The sequence below is a fragment of the Camelus dromedarius genome, chromosome 10 (genome assembly GCF_036321535.1).
Source record: "Camelus dromedarius isolate mCamDro1 chromosome 10, mCamDro1.pat, whole genome shotgun sequence".
In the NCBI taxonomy this organism is placed as follows: domain Eukaryota; kingdom Metazoa; phylum Chordata; class Mammalia; order Artiodactyla; family Camelidae; genus Camelus; species Camelus dromedarius.
The window spans coordinates 1262768-1280805 of NC_087445.1; the positions used below are offsets into that span (position 1 = coordinate 1262768).

Consider the following 18038-nt stretch of genomic DNA (forward strand, 5'->3'; position numbering starts at 1 on the left):
TACCCTTTTACCAGCCTCTCTCCATTTCCCTTCCCCCAAAAGATGCCTTGATCTCGGAGGTCAAGCCACATTCCATCAAACAGAAGTTCAGCCTCCCTAAGTTGCCCCACTTCCTCTGCTTCACCAAGCTTCGTATTACTGTTAGTTTTACTCCCGTCTCATAGGCACGAGGTGATGCTGTACTATTTCGGATTTGATAACTAGTCTCTGTTTGAACTATGTCCACAGCAGCCCGCAAGAGTGGACATTTTTCCAGTTGCTCGTTTACCAGCCGTCCATCCTCCTGGCTGGGCTGCCCCCGGCTCTGCCGTTCCTGGCCTTTCTGCTGAGCGGGCTCCTCCTCTCCTGTTGTCTGGATCTGGGGTCCTTGCTGTGACGGCTGCAGGGTGTTTGAAGCAGAAGCAGCAGGACCAGGTGGAGTGGGTTGGCCGTCCTGGGGGGCAGCTCTGAACAGCGGGGGGCTTGGAGAAGTCATGGTTTCCTTGTTTCAGTCAGGACCATGTGCCCAGGGTAGAAGGGGGGGGGAGCTGCATAGAGCACAGGCCAGCAGCCCAGAGGGGCCTGGGGCTGCCCGTTGAGAACCAGCGCGGAGACCAGCCGGTGGAGACCAGCAGCTTTGGTGGGGCCTGCACTCTCCATCCAGGCAGACACAGTGCTGGACCTGGCGGTGCTGGGGCTCTGGGACCGATGAGCAGCGGGGGCTCACAGGCTGCCGGGGTGTGGCTGAGCCTCTGTAGGTGGTGTCTGACAGGTGGCGTCAGGTACTTTTGCAGACCTAAAATCCCCCGCTTCTTGAATATGACTGTCTTCTGTGGTGGGTTGGATTTATCCTGGTGAGAGAGAGGGCTCCTGGCGGGGTCCACGTGGCCTCCAGTGCTTTGAGGGGTTGGTGGGCAGGGCGAATGCGTGGGGTTGTTCTTGCTTCTTGGGGCTTTCTGGTGCCCAGCGGGGCTTCCCGCGCCACCCCCACTCCCTCTCCCTGCCTGCTGGCCGTGGTCTGAGACAGAGCCCTGGAGGGAGGCGCCGTGGGAAGGAGAGCAGAGGCTGCCAGACCTCGGTTTCTCCACCTGAGGAGCTGGGAGCAGCAGCTTGCTGGGTGCGTGGGGGTTGGTGGACACACAGTGCCCGTGGATGGGTGCGGCTTAACTGCCCCGCCTGTGTCTGGGGTGCAGGAGATGGTCGAGTGTTCTGGGACCTGCTAGGGAAAGGCCCTGTTGTCTCCAGGAGGAAGCTGGCTCACCCTCCCGGGGGTTGGAACCTATCCTGCAGGTGACATTTCAGTCTCCCTGCTGCTGAAGCCCTTTCATTCATCCCCTCCTGCACTTGCGGATTCTTTCAACCTCCCTTTTCACGCAGTGTGGGAAGTATCCGTACCGCTGTGGTTGGGGGTTTTAAAGGACCCCTCTCTTCTTGGCTCTCTGCTTCTCCAATTTTCCAAATCCCTTCCCACCCCAGGAGAGTACCTCGGCCTGGCATCCTCCTCTTCTAGGCACCCAGAAGGGGGGCATCCTGATGGGGGCAGGGGCCCTCATGATCATCCCTCCCTATTTCAGCCCTGCCTGTAGCTCAGCTGACTGGCTTGCGCACTTCGTCTCTCCGGAGGGCCGGCCGTCTGCTCCCGCCGCCTTCAGCTGCTCCGCCCTTGGTGAGAGGCCTGGCGCCTGTCTGGTGACCACCAGTCCAGGGGGGCCCAAAAGTCCAGATGCCCCTAAGAGAAGGCAGGAAAGCCTGGCCCACCCCGGGGGCACAGCCCGCTGTGAACCCTGTTTACTCTGACAGGTGAGAACCAGACTGACTGATGATGACACGGACTCCCTGTGAATGTGGCCACACTTTGTGGGAGCTTTGCCACCTTCCTTGTGGCCAGAGCTTTGAGACTTGACTCCCGTCTTACCAGAAAGGCCATGGAGAGGGACACGTGGTGTTTGCAGAGGGTGAGCAGCCAGCAGGGTCCCCAGGGGCTGGGTGGAACTTCCACAGGTGATGGTGGTAAGTGGGGACAGCCCCTGTCCTCAGTGAGAAGTGGCCTCGCCCGAGCTGGTCCTTGCAGCTGTCACCTCTGCAGTAGGGCATGGCCCCGCATCCGGGCACCTCCTGGGAGGCCCACCCACCTCTCAGGCTGCGAGAAGGTCCAACAGGCTGGCCCCGAGGCTCGGGGTGGGGGTCCCCTTGGCTGGGGAGATGGGCTGAAGAGGGGCTTGGGAGGCCCCACAGCTGGAAGTCTTGGCTGCCATGTGGTTTTTCAGGTCCCGTTCTTGTTCACGTCGCAGGAATGGCACCTCCAGTGCTAGCCCATGTGGGCCTGGAACTCTGTGCCTCGGGACTGGCTGTGGGCTCGGGCAGAGCCCAGCGAGGTGTCCTGTTGCCCCCGGGCCCCAGAAAGCACAGTTGGCCTCCAGAGGGGTCTGCCACGGGTGTGCGCTGAGCGTGTCTGGGTGGATCAACCACCTGACCCCAGGAGCGGGTCCAGTGCAGAGGCCCCCGTGCAGGGGAACTGTGACCACCTCCGGGTTCACAGGAAGGCTTGTCCCTGAGAGGCTGCATCCAGTGCCGTCCTGTTGACCTTGCTCTGCTCCCCTGCTTTTGGGGGTCCGGCATGAGCCCCACCTTTCCCACATGTCTGATTCTGTGCTTGGCCCCTCGGAAACTGTGTCATGTGTGTTCTTCATAAGTCATTTCACTTGTGCCGTTTGTCCTGCAGCCCCTTCTTCCCTTCAGTTCAGGCCTCAGCGGGCCGACTCCATCGGACATGGGGTTGGAACCAGAGCCCTGAGGGTGAGGTCTGCTCCGACACCTGCCCCCGTGCACCTCGCAGGGGCTCCCAAGGGCAGTTCCAGGGGTGGCTTGTGGGGCCAGGGCTACTCTGGGGGTTAGTTTTAGTGTCCAGCACATTCACCTGCCCGTGGCAGCGACAGGCAGCGGTTAGGCAGTGGTGGCCTGGCCTGAAAGCAGATGGGCTCACGGCTGCAGTGGGCTCACGCCGCGCAGTGACGCCACTGCCCCTCCACGACCCCCGGTTAGCCCTTCTGTTCCATAAGTCCAAGAAGTGAATACCAGAGGGATCAAGGAAGGGATGTGAAACAAAGTCCAAATGAGCAATGGTGGAGGTTATACAAGAAGACAGGGTGCCTGGAGGGTGGAAAACCAAGTAAAGGACTGTGCTGCGTTCATTGTTTGAATGCCAGCGTTTCACAGTGGGACCCAAAGCCAGGAAACAGCGCACGGGGGAGCTGGCCGAACCCCTGCCATGTCCACTCACCCCTGCATTTCTCATTCCTGGTCTGCGCTAACGCGTGAACTGTCTCAGCTGGGACAGATGGGGTCCAACCCTCATTTCACACACTGGAGGATTCAGTGCCGGAAGGGACTTAGAAATGCAGGTAGGGATGCCCGATCAGAAATGGTTTGAATTTCTCTTTATTGGAAATTCAAACTTGACTGGGTGTCCTGTATTTTTACTTGCTAACTCTGGCCACCCTAGGTGCAGCCCAGACCTGCATCTTTGTCAACGAAGATGTTGCAGCCAAGTACGGTGGGACCTCAGCACATCTCAGAGAGGGAATCTGGCTGTTGGGTTGCCCCGTGCCCCCCCAGCTCCAGCCTGCTTTACCAGTGAGAGGAGAGCCCTGCGGTGTGCAGTGTGTGTGTGTGTTGTGGAGTGTAGAGTGTGCATGTATGTGTGTGTGTGTGTGTGTGTGTGCAGCACAGAGCAGTGGAGGGAGGGTATGGCAGCCTGTGCTCAGCACCCTGAGAATTTGGGGGAGGTCCTTCTAAACTCTCAAGTCCCCAGATGCCTCTCATACTTTCTCCTGAAGGGATGGCAGGTGCAGTAGGAGGAGGAGGCTAGGAATTTTTCAGAATATTACCTGTGTGATTCTCTTAGTCTGAAACCTGTCCTCACCGTGGGAGCCCAAGCTGCCCGGGATGCACGGCTCCCCTGATGCGAGTGCCAGCCTCCCTGCAGCCGAGAAGTGGCTTCTCTGCTTCTCCAGCTACTCGTAGTCCCTCCTTTAAGTAGGATGGCTTTGCTCCGGGAGCTGAGCCAGGCCTTCCTCCTGTTCCACCCAGCCCTCGGCCCCCGTCCCTTGCCCTTCCGTCCAGTCTCTCCTTCCCTCCTGGAGCTGTCTTTTCTCTTGTGCTGGACCTCCTCGTTCTCTTCCACGGGCCTTAACTTTGCTATCGCATTTCCCCACGTCTTTTTCTCTCTGGTGACATTCTTGGTAACTCCAGTTTACCAGTTCTCTGAACTCGATGGACACATGAAACAAATGTGTCTAATTTGTTGCTGAAACTGTTAATGGAGTTTTAAATTTTAATGTCATTTTTTATTTCTGGAAGTTCTAGTTTTTCAGATTTGTCTGATCATTTTTTTTTTCTCCAGAGTGTGTGTAAGTGTGTGTTTCATGCTTTTGAATCTTTCTTTTCTTCTACAATCATTTAGAATTATTTTATATCTTCTATTAGATGGCTCTATTATTCTATGACGTACTTGGAAGTTAAGTCCTACTTTCCCTCGGGGTAGATCGTCTCCTTATGTTTGGAGATCTATCCTCCTGAGGTCCCAGGGAGCTGCCGTTCCCACCCAGGTCTGTGGTGCACAGCTCGTCCCTGCCCCACGGTGCAGTTTCTAGGGGGTGTTGCAACATCTGAGACAGCCCCCCAGGGGTGCCCCTCTTCCCTGCTCTGTGGGCTCTGGAAACCCTACCCCTGTGCGGCAGCCTTTAGCCAGCTTCTGTCTGATGTCCCGTGGGTCTGGGCTAGCCCTGCACTGATCTGCATATTCAACAAGGCCTTTCAGGGACCAGTGCCGTGGCTGAGCAGAGCAGGGCTATGAAAGGAGGTGTTGATCAGCAGAGACACCTACAGTGTCATGGGAAAAGTGAGGCCCAGCGGCAGGTCCACCCGCAGGCTGCCACGGACTGTGGCCCTGCTGCTGCTCCCCCAGCCTTCGGGCCCCCCATGCTATTTCCACGTGGCTGGAGACACATCCCGATGTTGTAAACGTGTTTTCCTGCGGCTTCAAATGTGGCTCGCAGTGAGTACCTTGGTTAGTGGTGTCCCTGCCTCAGGCCTCCCTGTGTGGGGCACCCAGAGTATCGGAAACATCTGTTTACGTCTTTGGAATCATGTCTTTGGGGCAGAGTCCCGGCAGTGAATTTATCTGGTCAGAGGACTTGAGGCTGGTCGAATAGCTCCTTTATTGTGATACTGCCCCTCAGGGGTGACTCTACTGCTGTGACAGACTGGCAAGGCTGTGGGGACACAGAGCCTTCCCATTCTCCCAGAGCCTGGGGCCAGCAGCCCTGCCTAGGGGTCTTTCCAGCAGGGAAGGGGTGATGTGGAGCTAAGAGGACCCCGAGTCTCCTGGACCAGTGCGGGCACAGAGGTGGGAAGGAAGCTGCGAGATGGAGCTGGACTCCCGGGTCTGTGGCTGCCCTCCCCAGGGCCCACGGCTACAGAGGCAGCTGGCCCAGATGATGACATGAGCGCTGGGAACCTGGGCCACAGTGCGAGATTGGCACAGGCCTCCCCCGTCCCGGGACCTTTCACCACTTGGTGGGAGCAGCCAAGTTGGGGAAGGAATGGTTGGCTCCTGACTGGGGCTCATATTTCCAGCCGCAGAGCACAGGGCATTCACAGGCGACGGACGCAGCCTGTCCTTGGTTGACTTTGAGGTGCTGTGGGCCCCCAAAAGTACTGCTGGTGCCAGTCTCCCACTGTCTGCACAGCCGGGGTCCCAGCAACCCCCTTCCTGAGGCTACCTCTCACCTCGGCTTCTGGGGTCTTTACAGCTGATATCTGCCTGTAGCTTTTCTTTGCTCAACTCTTCTGCACCTGTTTCCAGAACATTCTCCTGTAGGGCTGACCAGATGGAGCCCAGGACGCCCCCACTGTCTGCAGATTCAAGTGACACCCTCTGCCTGGGTCAGGACGTGCTGGGTGCACCCTGAGTCCCTGCTGGCCTGTCTCGGGCCAGGACCATACGGGCTTCTCGGTGCGCCCTGCACCTTTGCCCAGTGCACCCCTTATCTGCAAACCTGCTTGTGGAAGGAAGCCTTACTCTTCTTTCAGGGCGGCTTGTCCTGGGTGTTCCCAGAACTCCTGCCCAGCAGCATCCTCATGGGGTTGTGCCTGGGCCTGGCTGGTGGGATGGTGCCCTCACCTTAAATGCTCACCTTGACATTGCCCCATTAGTTAGCCCCTGGAGGCTACCCAGTGGCCACCTCTGGATTCCCCAGCCCGCTGCCACTTCTGGCCCTGAGGGGCCCAGGGTCCAGGTGTGCCAGCCAGCACCCACTGGACACTGCTGGGCTGTCTGTGGTTGTCCCAGAGCCTGCCGGCCGAGGAAGCATTTCTGCTGTTTGCGGGGGAGACACCCTGGCCTTGATCTGGGAGCATATGTGTGAGCACGAGGAGGCTGGAGGGGGAGACCCCAAGATAAGGAGGCCCCTCCAAGGTGGGAGAAGACAGATGGTGCTCCAGAGATCAGACCAAGAGGCAGGTTGTGGCTGGTGGTGGAGGCCTGTGCTCATGGGGGTGGAGTGGGGTGGGGTGGGGTGGGGGAGCTGAGGGTCAGGCACAGTGGAGGCCTCAGCCTGGAGCCCTGAGCGCTGCTCGTGGTGTTAGGGAATCAGGGGGAAGAGTGGGCTTGGTGATGGTGAACAGGAGGCCTTGCTTTTAAATTTAGAGAGCTGATTTACATTTGCACTTGTATGGGATTTCAAAATTAAATAGCAGAATGCTTCACGATCTCATTACCCAGCAAGTCAGCATTTAGTCGCTGCTAGTCCTTGCCCATTTGCTTGCTTGTTTTTAAACTTATTTTAATATCTGGGAGAGATATTGTTTCTGCAGGTTTTTATTAGTATTTCCCTCATAAGGTGTTTCCATAAGGTCTTGGCAGCTTTTCTCCAGCCTTCTCACCGAATGGCTCCATGTGTCTCTCCAGGAGCCCACAGTAAGCCTGTGGACACACATGGAACTTCTCCTGATTAAAAAAAAAGACTTCTTGAAAGAGGGGTTTCAGATTTACAGAAAGACTGGGTGGAAAGTGCAGAGAACTCCCATGTACCCCTTCGTACCCGCCCCCAGCGCCCCAGTCATTAACATCTTGCATCAGTGTGGAACGTTTGTTATAATTCATGAGCCAATGTTGATACATTATTACTAACTAATTCCATAGTTTACATTCAGGTTGACTCTTGGTGTTGCACACTCTGTGGGTTTGGACAAATGTATAATGACATGTATTCACCATCATAGTGTCATACAAGAATATTTGCACTGCCTTAAAAACCAGTCCTCTGTGATCCCTCCCCCCATCTCCCCTGGCAACCACCGATTTTTTTTTTTTATTTGAGTAAAGGTAGATTTATTTAGAGAGATGCATACTGCATAGAGTGTAGGCTGTTTTGAAAGGCAAGAGAAAGGCCACAAGGTGTCGGGGGTGGGTGCTCAGGTTAGAGTAAAAGTAGGTACACACGCCATAGACAGAGTGCCGGCCGTCTCCGAAGATGAGGGAGCGAGGGGCGGCCGCGAGGGATGCTGTTGCCAGTTTTTAATGGGCTCGATAGCTTCACATGCTAACAAGTGGGAGGACCATTCTAACTAACCTGGGGAAGAGGCTGGGATTCCCAGGAAGTTGGCCATTGCCCACTCTCTGACCTTTTGTGGTTACCCTTGGGACTGTCATGGTGCCTGAGGGCACGTTATTCACCATGCTAATATGTTACAGTGAGCGTATAATGAAGCTCAAGGTCTACTAGAAGTCAAATCTCCCACCATCTTAATCCTCAAGGCCAACTGGGAGTTGGGTCTTCCACCATTTTGATGTTAATTGCTGCGTTACTCCCTGAATGGCTGTGCCCTACCACCTTCCTTCCTGTCTCACTCCCCGCTCAGAGATTTTACTCCCATAACCTTATGGGGTTGCAGAGGGGTGACCGTACGTCTTCTGAAACTGCTTCCAGGCTGAGTAGGGACGTTGACCCTGCCTATCAGGGCAACCAATAATCTTTTTACTGTCTCCGTCGTTTTGGCTTTTCCAGAATGTCATATAGTTGGAATGATACCGTATGCGGCCGTTTCAGACTGGCTTCTTTCACTTACTAATGTGCATTTAAGTTCCCCCCATGTCTTTTCATGGCTCGGAAGCTCATTTCTTTTCAGTGCTGAGTAATATTCGTTGTCTGGATGTACCACAGCTTATTTATCCACTCAGCTACTAAGGGACATCGTGGTTGCTTCTAAGTTTTGGCAATTATGAATAAAGCTACTATAAATGCCCATGTGCAGGTTTTTGTGTGGACATAATTTTTCAGCTCATTTGAGTAAATACCAAAAGACTGCCATTTCTGGATCAAATGTTAAGAGCACACTTAGTTTTGTAAGAAACTGGCAAATGGTCTTCGCAAGTGGCTGTACCATTTTACAGCCCCCGTAACGATGAATGAGAGTTCCTGTTGCTTTGCAGACTCACCAGCACTGGTGATGTCAGTGTCCCAGATTTGGGCCATTCTAATAGGTGTGTAGTAGTATCTCATTGTTTTAATTTTCATTTCCTTGATGACATGTGATGTGGAATACCTTTTCATATGCTTCTTTACCAGCTGTGTATCTTTTTTGATGAGGGGACTGGTAATATCTTTGACTTATTTTTTAATGGATTGTTGGTCTTATTGTTGAGTTTTTAATAGTTCTCTCGATATTTTGGATACTAGTCATTTTTCAGATATATGTTTTGCAAAGATTTTCTTTCAGTCTGTGGCTTATCTTTTCACTCTCTTAAAAGTGTGTTTTGCAGAGCAGAAGTTTTTAATTTAACGAAGTTCAGTTTATCAGTTTTTTCTTTTAGGATTGTGCTTTTGGTATTTTATCTAAAAAGTCATAAGCAAACCAAGGTCATCTAGGTTTTCTTATATGTTTTCTTCTAGTAGATTTATAGTTTTACATTTAGGTCTACCCTCCCCCTCCTTTTTTGCATGTGGTTGTCCAGTTGTTCCAGCGCCATTTGTTGAAATGACCATCTTTCTCCATTTATTGCCTTTGCTTCTCTATCAAAGACTGGTTGGCCATATTGGTGTGAGTCTATTTCTGGGAGCTCTCGTCTGCTCCATTGGTCTGTTCATCTGGTATTTCACAGATGCCACACTGTCTTGATTACTGTAACTTTATAGTAAGTCTTGAAGTTGGGTAGTGTCAGTCCTCCACCTTCACTCTTCTTCAGTACTGTGTTGGTCATTCTGGGTCTTTACCTCTCCATTTAAACTTTAGAATCATTGTGTCAATACCAACGAAGTAACTTGCGTCTTTCTGATTGGGATTGCGTTCAATCTATAGATCAAGTTGTGAAGAACTGATATCTTGGCAAAACTGGTTCTTCCTGTCTGTGAATATGCAGTATCTCGCCATTTATTTAGTTCTTTGATTTCATTCATCAGAGTTTTGTGTTTTTCCCATATAGATCTTGTACACATTTTGTTAGATTTAGGTGCTAATATAAATGGTGTTGTGTTTTTAATACCAACACAGTTTTTAATTTTAAATTCTAATTGTTCATTGCTGGTATATAGAAAACAGTTTACCTTTGTATGTTAACCTTGGTGTCCCACAGCCTTGCTATAATCACCTGTAGGTCAGTTCTTTTGTTGATTACTTGGGATTTTCTATGTAGACCAGCATGTCATCTTCAAAAAAAGAGAGTTTTGTTTCATCCTTCCCAATCTGTGTATCTTTTATTTCCTTTTCTTGTCTTATTTTGTTAGCTAGAACCTCCAGTACCATGTTGAGTAGGAGTGGTAATAGTGAATATTCTTGCCTTGTTCCTGATCTTAGAGGGAAAACATCTAGTTTCTCATATTAAGTATAAGTTAGCTGTAGGTTTTTATAAGATGTTCTTTATAAAATAGAGGAAATTCCCGTCTATTTCTAGTTTTCTGTGAATTTTTACATGAAGGAGCGTTGGATTTTGTCAGAAACATGTTCTGTATTTATTGATATAATTATATAATTTTTCTTCTTTAGCCTGTTTAGGTGGTAGATTACATTAATTGGCTTTCAAATATTGAACCATCCTTGCTTAGCTGAAATTAATCCCTCTTGTTCTTTTTATACACTGTTGAATTTGATTTGCTAATGTTTTGTAGAAGATTTTTCCATCTATGTTCATGAGAAAGATTGGAACAAAGGTTTCCTTTCTTGTCTTTGTCTGGTTTTCCAGTCTTCCTGTCTATGATTTGCCTTTCTCTCTCCTTATCTAGGTTGATATTAAGGTAATGCTGGCCTCAGAGAATGAGTTAGGAAATATTTCCTCTGCTTCTAATTTCAGGAAGAAACTGTAAAGAATTGTTATAATATTGTCCTTAAATGTTTGGCAGAATATATCAGAGAACCCACATGGGCCTGCTGTTTTCTATTTTGGAAGGTTATTAAATATTGATTCCACTTATTTAATAGATACAGCCTTAATCAGATTATTTATTTCTCCTTGAATGAGTTCTAGTAGATCGAATCTTTTAAGGAATTGGTTTATTTAATCTAGGTTATCAAATTTAGGAGCATAGAGTTAGTTGTTCATAATATTCCTTTATTATCCCTTTAATGTCCATGGGATGTGTAGTTATGGCCCCTCTTTCATTTCTGACATTAGTAATTTGTGTTTTCTCTCTTTTTCTTTGTTAACCTAGCTAAAGACTTATCGATTGATCTTTCTGAAGAACCATGTTTTGCTTTCACTGATTTTTTTTAATATTTACTGTTTTCAATTGCATTACTTCCTGCTGTAATTTTTATGACTCCCTTCCTTCTCCTTACTTTGGATTTTGTTTTCTCTTTTTCTCTAGTTTTCCTCAGGTGGCAGCAGAAATGACTGCTTTTAGGTCTTCTTTTGTAATGTTTACATTCAATGCTATAAATTTTCCTCTAAGCACTACTTTCGCTGCATCCCATAAATTTTCTAAGTTCTGTTTCATTTTCATTTAGTTAGAAATATTTTAAAATTTCTCCTCAGACTTCACCTGTGTGTTATTTGGAAGTGAGTTATTTAATCTCCAAGTATTTGGGGGTTTCCCAAATATCTTTCTTTGTTGATTTCTAGTGTAATTCCTTTGTGGTATGCAAGCATTCTTTGTATGATTTCTATTCTTTTAAATTTGTTAAAGTGTATTTTATTGCCCAGAACGTGATCTCTCTTGGTCAATGTTCTGTGTGAGCTTGAGAACGTTCATTCTGCTTTTGTTGGATGAAGTATTCTATAAAAGTGAATTAGACCCAGCTGATTGATGGTGGTGTTCAGTTCAGCTATGTCCTTACTGATTTTTCTGTCTGTTGGGTACTCAGTTATTGATAGAGGATGTGGAAATCTCTAATATGCTAATGGGTTTGTCTGTTTCTCCTTGTGGTCTGTCAGTTTCTGCCTCCTGTATCTTGATGCTCTGTTATTAGGCATAGATACATTCAGGATTGTTCTATCTTCTTGGAAAATGACCCCCTTTATCATTATGTAATGCCTCTATTTGTCCTATGGCTTTTCTTGTTTGGAAGTTTCCTTTATCTGAAATTAATATAGCTGCTCTGGCTTCTTTTGACTAGTATAAACAATGATACATCTTTCTTCAATCCTTTACTTCCCCCTAGCCTAAAAATTTTTATTGTTATTTATTTTCTAACAGAATTTTATGTTTTAGAATAGTTTTAGGTTCACAGCAAAATTGAGCAAAAAGCACAGAGAGTTCCCATACCACCCCTCCTCCCTCCCCACCCCAACAATGTCCCTTTCAATCTGTGACTCTGTATGTAAAGTGAGTTTCTGATACGCAACATGTAGTTTTGTTTTCCCCTGACTCTTACAGTCTCTGTCTTTTAATTTGTGTATTTAGACCATTGATGTTTAAAGTGATTATTGAAAATGTTGGATTAATATTTATTATATTTGCTTCTATTTTCCATTTATTGCATCCTTGTTATTTGTTTTGGGTTTTCTCTTCTACTCTTTTCTGCCTTCTCTGGCTTTAATGGAGCATTTTATATGATTTCATTTTCCTCCTCTCTTAATATATCAATTATACTTCTTTTTAAACTTCTTTTTAAGTGATTGCCCTTGAGTTTGCTATATATATTTATATAAAAATATATATATATTTGCTATCTATATTGCAATATATATATATATATTTATATTTATATTTATATTTATATTTATATTTATATTTATACCTAAGCCAGGTCCGCTTTCAAATACACTGTATCACTTGTGGGTACTGCAAGTTCCTTATAAGAGAATGTTCCCTGTTCCTCCCTCCTGTCTCTTATGACATTGCCATCATTTATTTCACCTAATCCTAAGCTATAATCATCTAGTTCATTGTTGCTATTATTATTTTGAATAAATTATCTGTTAGATCAATTAAGAATAAGAAAATTAAAGATTTTACTTTCCTTTAATTTATGCCTTTTCTAATGCTCTTCCTTTATGTAGATCAAAGTGTCTGACTTACTATGTCCTTTTCCTTCTCTCTGAAGCTGTTCTTTTAACATTTCTTGCAAGGCAGGTCTCCTGGTGACAAATTCCCTCAGTTTTTGCTTGTCTGATAAAGTCTTCATTTCTCCTTCACTTCTGAAGGATAATTTTGCAGGATACAAAATTCTAGGTTGGTGGTTTGTCTTTCAGCACTTTTAAGGTTTCACTCTACTTTCTTCATATTTGAATGTTTTCTGTCCCCCCCCCTTAATGGAGGCACTGGGGATTGAACCCAGGACCTTGTGCATGCCAAGCACATGCTCTACCACTGAGCTATGCACCCCACCCCCTGAATGGTTTCTAAAGAGAAGTTGGTGTCATTCTTATCTTTGCTATAAATGTTGTCTCCTTCTGGCTTTTGTTTCAAAATATTTTCTTTTTCTTTGTTTCTGTTACAGTGTTTTTGATTTCTAGCATTTCCTTTTATTCCTTTCTTAGGATTTCCATCTCTGCTTACATGGCGCATCTGTTCTCACACATGGTCCACTTTTTCCGTTACAACCCTTAACATATTAATCACAGTTAATTTAGTTCCTTATCTGATAATTCCAACATCCCTGCCATATCTGAGAAAGCATATCTCATGCTTTCTGTCTCTTCAGACTGTTTTTTTGTTTGTTTGTTTTTTAGTATGCCTGTTCTTTTGTTGCAAAAAAATATTTTACAGAAAAGGAATCTGTCCCCTTTGTATGCCACCATCCAGAGGTGTTCACTTGTAACCTCTGTAAACACTTGCCTCCTCCCATCTCTTTTCTCTGTGGATGTTGCGATGACTCAGTGTGCTGTTTCCTGTATATGGTATAAACGTGTCCCTGTCAGAGCAAACCTTTGGGTGCATAATGATCTGTTAGGCGAATACTGACTTAGCAGCTCCTCTGTTACTGGATACTTTAGTCTGTGAGTTTTTAAGTCTCTCCTGATCTGGGTTTTCTTGCTGTAGTTTATGGACAAGGAGGCTGAGGGAGGCCCAGAGGGGCAGCACCCAGGCCAGCGTCCTTTCTCCTGCTCATCTGATGCTGTTGCAGGCCTGGGTCAGACAGGGATGCCCAGCACTCTGGCATCCTGGCCTTCCAGCGTCCTGTGACCACACACAGCTATGCTCTTAGTTCTACATGTGGATGTCCCAGAACAGGCCCCGGCCTGGAGTCTTCTAAGACAAATGCGGTCCCCATTGCCGCTGGACTGCCTTTTGGTCAGGATGTGTTGCAGACCCTATGTTGGTGGGGGAGGAGGGGCTGCTGCCCCAAACATCACCCCAGATGCCAGGTCACAGAGGGAGCACCGAAAGGCCTCAGAGGCTAGTAGGATCTCTCCCAACCCTGACACCGGGCTGTGGAGGCGGGCCTCAGGTGGGCTTAGCTGCCCAGAGCAATGGGGGACATGCTGACCTGGTGACTGAGGGGAGGGGCACAGGCTGCAAAGTGCCCACTGGGCCATAGGTGTGTGCCGGGCTGATGATGATGGTCACACAGGGTTTTCAAAACCAGTTCCATTAGCTGCATCATATAAAATCATGAGATTTCACATAAGGATGTGCATTCCCAGGTTTTCGTGACAAATCGGGAGATCTGACAGAGCCCAGCGCCCATCCACAGGGCGCCCCTGCGGGCCTGCGTGGCCCTGAGCCACGATGTTCTCACCTCCGCTGCTCACTGAGCTGAGAAGGGCCGCCCCTCTGCCTCCTCACGGCTGCCCGCCCCTCCCTGTGGGCCGCGTGCTGCATCCCTGTGCACAGCCCAGGGCCCGTCTGCTGGGCTGTTCTAGGTGACCCTCCGGTCCCTGCTGGGCGGAAACGTGATGGGTGTCTGAGGGCCGGCCGCGTGGGGACCTGTGACCGCCGGGGTGTCTGTGGTTTCCTTGGAGCTGCGTCGGGGAGGGCTGTCCTGTGTGTCGGGCCGCCTGCTTCCCACGTGTCCCAGAGAAACGCTGACCATGATTCGTGGAGGGAATTAAAGTAGGCGGGGCAGGCCCACTGTCCACGCTGGGCCCTAGTGTCCTCGTCTCACAAAAGAGAGGGCTGGACAGGATGGAGGTTCGCTGAGTCCCTTCATTTTTTGATGTTTCCAGAGCCTTCACCTCTTGCCTGCTTGACACTACTCTCAGAAAGTTCCAGCACTTTTACCATAAGCGCTCACCAGCACTTACTTTTGACCTGCATTCTATAAAGATTTATCTTTGAGAGCCAGAAGAATATTTTCAAAAAAGTCTATTTGAATATACTTTAAAAAATTCAAATAGCTCTGAGATGAATCAAATCAGTTTACTGGTATTGTAGTTCTTTATAATTTTTAAAGGGAGACAGCGATATGTACACAGGAAAAAATTCAAGAGTCAAGAATTTGTCTTCAGTGACAAGTCTGTCTCCTTCCTGCTGATCACCAGTCTTCTCCAGAGTTGGCCAGTCGCGTCAGGTTTCTGAGTTGCTCCAGAACGTTCTGATGACAGAGGAGCATGTGTCTGCTTTTCCTTCAATGCGCACAAAAAATGGGTGGGTGCCCTGCCCCCCTTTCCCAACTCCTGTGCTTTGCTGCACGAGACATCCTGGAGGCTGCTGCAGATTGCAAGTGTAGAGTCGGTGCTTCTGGGCATTCCAGACGTTGACCTAAGTCTCCCCTGGACGGACACCTGCTTGCTGCTGCGGGAAACGCCCTGTACACGCCGGCCCCGGTGTAACTGCTCATTCTTGGAAGAGGGCCACGGATGAGCGTGCACGTGTTTTCAGTATCAGCAGCTCCCATCCTGGAGGCTGCGCCAAGGTGTGTCTCCACAGAGGGCGTGTGAGAGTGCTCGTCTGCCTGCAGCATCACCACACCACGTCCTGCCCGTCCTCCTAGGGCAGTGCCAGCTGACGGGGGAGGTGGCGGGGGAACGTCGCAGTTTTAGTTTGCACGTCTTACTACAAGCACTGTTACACCTCTTTTGGAATATTGAAAACACCACTGTGTCCCTTTCTGTAAATTATTTACTTAAAGCCATGATTTAAATCACTGTTCAGGCAGTTTCATTATGTTTTTTTTTTTCCCATAAAAAATGTATTCCTACAATTTACTCCATCCTTGACATACGGTTCAGACCTAGACTGAGGTCTCCCTGAGGCACATGAGACTCACAGACGGCAGGTGCTGAGTTGGGTACCTGATATTTTTCACTCCTGGTACTGCTGTTCATTGTTTGGAATCATTTGGATTTTGGTGTCCACAAGGCCAGTGGCAGGGCATGGACCACGAGGAGGTGCCCCCCTCAGCGGCGTCTCTGTGGGGCATGGGAAGGGCCAGGTCTCCATCGGGGCCCACAGCCTTCCCCGACGTGGCCTTGGTTTCTTAGTGCCATGAGCCTCTGTGTCCCACTTACTTCTCCTCTTCAGCAAACACCTACTTAAACTAAACCTGCAGATGTGGTTTTGTGCTTGAAAATGCTTTAGGGGTAAGATTTTTGGACGGCAACCCTTAGGGGGGCATTGTGTCAGCTAAGTCCACGTGAGCGTCTTGGGACCTAGAGTGCTGTCCTCTGGCCAGTCTCCTGTTCTCGTTTGCTCACGGGTGGCAGGTGTCTGCTCACTTGTGTCCTCTGCTGGGCTCTCTATGCCGTCTAGAAATCAAGGACTTCCCCCTTCCTCTGGGGTGGAGCTGCCTGCAGGTTTCTAGGTCATGGAGCTTTGGTCCCATTGGGACTGTGGCAATGCGCTGGGCAAAGCAGTTTGCTTAGGGTTGAGTAACGGGACTCATAAAGGGTAAGTGACTTATGTCCCATGTGCAGGGGGCTCTGCTCTGTGGTTTCCGCCAGTCATGCTTGGGGTTTTCCTTCAGCAAACATAGCCCAGAGATGTGCTTGAGCAGTGAATTCCTAGGCAAAGCTGGCACCTGGGCGCAGACGGTGGCCGAGGGTCACGGGTGTTGACCAGAAACAAGCTGCGGACTTGTGCTGTGCATGTGGGCTGCTCCTCTGCAAGGAGCTGTGTGTCCTCCTAAGAAGGGAATTACAGCCCCTTATGGGTCATGGAGACCCCGAGTGAGGCCTGTGTGGGGCATAGGCCCTGCCCCCCCGGCTCCCTAAGATAGACCCTTCTATAAAGCAGCTCCCAGGTTCCAGCTTGTCTTTGGAAATGGGCCTGATCCAGTAAGTCAGGCGGGGCTGGGAGTCCAGATCTTCAAAACCCTCCCCGAGGCTCTTCGATATAGTCTGGACATATTGCCAAGACAATGTAATTGCCCGGGCATGTTGGTAAGTGGAAGCCCAAGGGCAGTAACTGATTCCAGCTGGATTAGCCCTGCACACTGAGGCCACAGGTCAGAGGTTGTGGGGGCAACAGAGTGACCCCTCACAGAGTCCCTTCTTCATCTGCCGATAGTGGACTTGCACCGGCCAAGAGACCCACGGGACAGAACCCGACCCGAGTCTGTGATCTGCACCAGCACCACCCATGGGGCACTCGGGCCGGAAACGCAGCTCGAGTGCTGTCGTGTGGGAACGCTCGGCAGTGCAGGACGCGGCGTCTGTAGGGGACCACTGGCTTGGAGCCTGCAAAGGACAACGCCAGCGAAGACAAAGAGCGTCCCTTGACCCCATTTAAGGAGCCCAGAGGATGGGCAGCTGGTGCCATGTGTGATCCTGCGTCAAATCTACAAATAGCTAAGAAGGATGTTGTCAAGACAACTGGGAAAATGTGACTATGTAGACACATGCTTATGGTGTTAACTTTGATGGTGTGGCTATCGTGAAGACAGCCCTGTTCCCGGGAGGCTGCAGGCGGATGAATTAGGGGGCAGGTCCTGCTGTCTGTAACATATTTGCAAGTATTTCAGAAAAAAAATTACAGAGATGTAAAGCAAATGAGAGGAGTTGTTAAGGACTGGAGAACCTGAGTGAAGGGAACACGGCTATTCATTGTAGTAACCTTTCAACATTTTCGGAGGGCTTAAAATTTCAAAATAGGGAAAGTGGATCAGAGAGCCCTCTTAGGTGACGGTGACATTGAGCAGGCAGAGAACTGTCACCTGCCTGCCTCTGCCTTCCTCCCTCAGCTGTGTCCTGCCCGACCGTGCAGGGCACCTGCTGGTAGACTTCCCGGGGCCGCACTCGGCCCCACTCAGGCCCTTCCCAGGGCCCTGTGCTTGCCCCCCACGCCCTGCTCCTCCCTGTTCTGGCAGCCCGCACACTGCCTTTGGGATCCTTTTCCAGATGAAGGAGACGAGGGATGTGCCTCGCCTGCCCCCAGGTGACTGGCAGGAGAGGTGTGTGGACGTTGGGGACCTTGACTTCCACCTCCACTAGAGTGAGCACCATCAGTTTATCCTTGTTTAAACCATTGAACTAGGAGAGAGGAGGAAACCCCATGTGCCCTACAAGGGTACCTCTGTGGTGTCTGCTGCCATTGTAGGTGTGGATGCATGTGCTTCTCTTAGAGATGGTGATAAATTACGATAAATTGGGGAGTTAAAGAACAGGGTCTTTGGGCTCTGCTTTCCTCACCCTGTGAGGGGCTTCATCCAGATTCCTGAGAGTGGTGCTCTCAGGGGTGGCC

At 49.4% G+C, this 18038-nt stretch overlaps 1 protein-coding gene and 1 non-coding gene across 5 annotated transcripts in view; one reads left to right on the forward strand and one right to left on the reverse strand.

Moving 5' to 3' along the window:
- Positions 1–18038, forward strand: part of PHF2 (PHD finger protein 2) — an 88761-nt gene that overhangs the window by 17091 nt on the left and 53632 nt on the right. The window lies entirely within an intron of this gene.
- Positions 12729–12801, reverse strand: TRNAA-GGC (transfer RNA alanine (anticodon GGC)). The gene has a single exon. It is a non-coding gene; the product is annotated as a tRNA-Ala (tRNA).